Source organism: Mastomys coucha, unplaced genomic scaffold (genome assembly GCF_008632895.1).
Source record: "Mastomys coucha isolate ucsf_1 unplaced genomic scaffold, UCSF_Mcou_1 pScaffold6, whole genome shotgun sequence".
Taxonomy (NCBI): domain Eukaryota; kingdom Metazoa; phylum Chordata; class Mammalia; order Rodentia; family Muridae; genus Mastomys; species Mastomys coucha.
In genome coordinates, this window is record NW_022196912.1 from 93,710,438 (window position 1) to 93,715,051 (window position 4,614).

Sequence of the window (4,614 nt, forward strand, 5' to 3'; positions counted from 1 at the left end):
AAATGTTAACAAATTCAGATAAATTGAAATCATGTAACTTTTCTCATCATAATGCTATAAAAGTTTAAGAAAGAAAAAAAATGTTATGGAGAAAATTTTATTAACACATGTAACTAAGTAAGGACCTGTTTGTAAAACGGAAGGCCAAAATCTTACTGCATCTCCAGGTACTGAGAGTGACCCTAGTAAATAGTGTGCACTAGTATTGGGGAGGGAGGCCAGACTGCCTTCATAGGCCATTCCTCTGTTATCCCATTAGTCTTGTTGAAGAGGTTGTAGAATACTGGTTGCAGATAATATCAAATCACAGTTCACAATAAAACTAATCAAAATTCTAGCTAGAGAAATGGTTCTGTAGTTAAGAGCTCTTGTTGCTCTTGCAGGGGACCTGGGTTTGGTTATCAGGACTCGTGTGGTTGCTCACAACTCCAGGGGATCCAATGCCCTCTTCTGACCTTTATAGGCATAAGACATGCACATGGTATATATACACATGTGTAGCAAAACACTCATACATAAAATCTAATTTTTAATAGTATTTAAAATAATACTAGCTGGGCAGTGGTGGCTCATACCTTTAATCCCAGCACTTGGGAGGCAGAGGCAGGCAGATTTATGAGTTCAAGACCAGCCTGTTCTACAGAGTGAGTTCCAGGACAGCCAGGGCTATACAGAGAAGCCCTGTCTCGAAAAAACCAAAATAATAATAATAATAATAATAATAATAATAATAATAATAATAATAGAGATGTTTGAAAAAACTATAGAGAATCATATTTTCCTAAAAAATATGCAATGCATGTGTGTGTGTGTGTGTGTGTCTATGTGTATATGTCTGTATTTTAAATGAAGTCATGCCACATAGGATGCTCCGCAAGAAGATCCAAAGACTAACAAAAACTCCAATACTGAGTATGATAACCTCTGTACCAGTTGTTGGTCTGGGGAGTCCAAGATTCTCCTAAAAAATAGACTATTGCTGTTGTCCTTGGTTGCCTCCCAGAAATTGAAGGCAAGTTCGTGTTGCTGAAGATACTAAGTACTTTGGATACAGGACTTGGAAGACTCCAACTGAACCTAACCCAAAAGCCTGCCCTGAAGACTAGTTTTCATAGTGCCAGAAGGTGCTATACATGAACGCTTTCAAGGAGGATAACAACCGTACATTACCATCTGTGATGCCTATGAACCACAAGGACCAGCACCAATATCTCGGCAGTAATCAACAACTGTCTAACTGGAATTTAAGGCCTGGTCAGTAGGAAGAAAATCACGGCTGGGATTGCAAATGTATCAATCACTATCAACCAATATCATGTGGTCAGCTCTAAAAATATGTACATACAAACATTTACACAGACTCTGCAGGTTGCTTATTTATTCATATATTTGTATTTCATATTCATGTGACAATAATTAAAAAGGCATTAATTTGTGAAAAAGTAAGGATGTGAGAGGGATTGGAAGGAAAAGGAGGATATGATATAATTACATTTTAATTAAGAAGAAAATGTTTAAAATTATCTCAAAATTCAATATAATAAACTAATAATCTCAGCACAAACATTCATATACAAAAGCAAATCAACAACAACAACAAAAAACCCACTTCATTTCAAAGATGGTAAATAAGGCTGGCACATATGCTGCTCTTTTGCTGACTTCACTTTGGTTTTCTGAAGACTCAAAAGAGATGAAGATGAAGAGAGGCAAGACTCACTTATGGCTGGGCCCCAGTCCTCTTTCCTCTTTCCTCTCTCTGTGTCCTTAAGTCCTAGATAAACCTGTTCCTCTGGAATATGATCTATCAAGTGGGATTATTTTAAGATTGATTTTCATTTGTGTGTATGTGTATGTGTGTGTGTGTGTGTGTGTGTGTGTGTGCATGCATGCGTGTGTGTATGTGTGCATGTGTCTGTGTGTGTGATATGCACGTGGGTTTATGAGTGTCTAAGCACATGTATGCACATGCAGATGTTAGAGGAGAAGTCAGGTGTCTTCTACATCTCTCTACCTTGTCCCTTTAAGCCAGAGTTTTTCACTGAACCAGAAGCTTGCCATTTTGACGAAGCTGGCCAGCCAGCAATGTCTGGAGATCTTCCTGTCTTTGACTCCTAACACTGGAGTTATATGTATCACCATGGGCAGCTTTTTGCCCAGGTGCTAAAGATTGTATAGCGAGCACACATCCATTGAGCCACAGTGATTGCAGGGGGGAAGGACATTCCTGGTCCTAATGGCAATGTAATCTATTGATAAGCAAGTATATACAAATATAAGACATACCGCTAACAAGTGATGTTTTCATTTTCTTAGTATGATTTTGTTTCAAGAATGTGTATTCTATCAGCCAGCTCTAAATAAGCAAGAGTTGAGTGTCTCATTTCAAGTCTAAGATATTGTAAAATACTATAAGCCACAAAAAGAAAGAGGAAAAGAAAAAAATAGTACTTATGCAGCCCAATACTTTGAATTTCCCCACCCAGTATTCATTGCTCTTCTGTGCTATCATCTTCACATTTAAAATGTTTTATTTATTTAGTGCATGTTGTGTGACTATACACTCACCATGGTGTACAAATAGGGATAAGAAGAAAACTTGTGGGTGTCAATTCTCTTCTTCCACCATGAGGATCACAGGAACCAACTCAAGTGGTCAGCATCTTTAGCGGCTAAGCCACGTCACTTACTCTGAGACTGTCCAAGTCTGTGATAATTCTACTACTTTTCTACTAGGCTTTCTTAATCTTAACAGAAAGTGTCAACAAAAAGCCTCAAGTAGCCATAGGAACACAATTTTAATAGCTGCTAAGTACAACCGAGGTAGCACAATCTGTATTAATTCTTGCATATCAGATATTTACATTATAGTCCATAACAGTAGCAAAATTACAGTTATAAAGTAGCAAGGAAATAATTATATGGTTGGAGGTCACCACAACATAAGGAACTGTATTAAGAGGTGGCAGAATTAGGAAACTTGAAAACCACTGTGCTAAAGCTTGCTGACGAGACGGTGTAGCTGAATCAGTGAGCTCCACCTTCAGTGAGAAACCCTGTCATTTGTACATACCTTCTTGTATGCATGAACACATACATAAGCAAATAATGCATATGCACACACATGCAAAGAAGACCACAATAAATTAGAAACAGCAGTAGCAACTGGATTCAAATACCCCATTCTGATGACTCCCAGACACTGCAGTAGCAATGGAGCAAAGATGCTCACCTCTCATGGTAGTTGGAGAAAGAAAAATAAGAAAGACAAAGGTGAAGGATGCCAGGACAAGAGCACTCCCTAACAGGTCCCCTGTGATCCACTCCATCTAGTTGGCCCTACTTCTAAAAGTTGTCACCACTTCACAGGAATGACATCTATAAATTCACTGGAGGATGAACTCATTGATCACATCAAAGCTCTCATGGTCCAATCTTTAAGCCTCGAACACATGATCCTATTGAGGACACTTAACATCCAAACCATAAAGCCCATCTGTATTAATTACAAGACTCTAAGGCTTAGACCTCAACCTATGAAACAGAAGGTATAGAAATGACATTGGTGCCCTATGTATAATCCCTTGTTTTCTGTATTTGTATTTGTCACAAAAGCTACATCATGAAAAGGAGGAAGCCCAAACTGAAGTGAGTCACAAACATCATTCCCAACACAGGACTGTGGCTTGGCCTTGAGGTGAGGTAAGATCTGATGGCCCTCATGGATGAGACCATGAGTTGCTTAGTCACATTCCCCTCTTCCTCCTCCTGTTCTCCCTGCTCTCCCTCCTACCCACTATCCTTCACAAGCTTTCCCTTTCTCCTGAAGACTCCATGTGCTAACATACTTTCCACAATGATCAACTTTAAAATCTTTATTATATTTATTTATGTGTAGAAAGCCAGAATACTATTAGTAGAAGTTTGTTCTCTCCTTCTACCATATAGATTCTGAGGGTAAAACTCAGGTTGCTGTGCCTGGCAGCAAAGTGCCTTTACCCACTAAGCCGGCTCACCAGCCCCTTAACTAACTTTCCTAGATTAGAGACTAGTGTGAACTGAGAGCCTGAGCTGGCAGGTGGTGACAGATGACAGTAAGCAACTGGAACTATTCTTCCTTCCTTGAGCTTTGTGGTGCATTCCCACCCCATCTCCTACCTCACTGCCTACAGATGCATCAGGACCAAATTGTTTAGGAAGAGAAGGGAACAGGAAGGAAATGGGATATTTTCTGTTTTATTTGCTCGGGCCCTATTTCCTTTCTTCTCACTATCCCAAACTCTCTCATTCTTGCCAGCTCCCATATCTATCTTTCCAAGCAGGATTGACTTTGAGTAGCAGCCAAAAGCTCCTAGGCAGGATATCAGGGTCTGAATCATAGCTTATCAGGTACAAACTGATGATGGCAAAGCTACTTTCCCCTTTTGAGCCTTAGATGTGTGGTCTATAAGTGGAGTTGCAATTTCAAAAATGAGATGGAGCATGCAAAGTCTCTATTACTTAGCCTATAAAACACTAATTACTTTTAGTTATTATTTCTCATCATCTCTATTTTAAGTGATGGTGGGGGTTGTCTTTGTATTTTTTGGTTTTTATTTTGTTTTTTTTTTTTTT

The 4,614-nt window shown here is 39.0% G+C and overlaps 1 protein-coding gene across 5 annotated transcripts in view; it reads left to right on the plus strand.

The window, feature by feature from the left end:
* Fam71d (family with sequence similarity 71 member D) overlaps positions 1 to 4,614 on the plus strand; it is a 38,912-nt gene that overhangs the window by 5,676 nt on the left and 28,622 nt on the right. For 4 of the 5 annotated variants that reach the window (XR_004114692.1, XM_031357662.1, XM_031357660.1 and 1 more), the window contains exon 2: positions 3,616 to 3,702. The gene's annotated coding sequence lies outside the window, so the exon portion shown is untranslated. The remainder of the gene's footprint in view (positions 1 to 3,615; positions 3,703 to 4,614) is intronic. The other variant, XM_031357659.1, reaches the window with a different exon arrangement.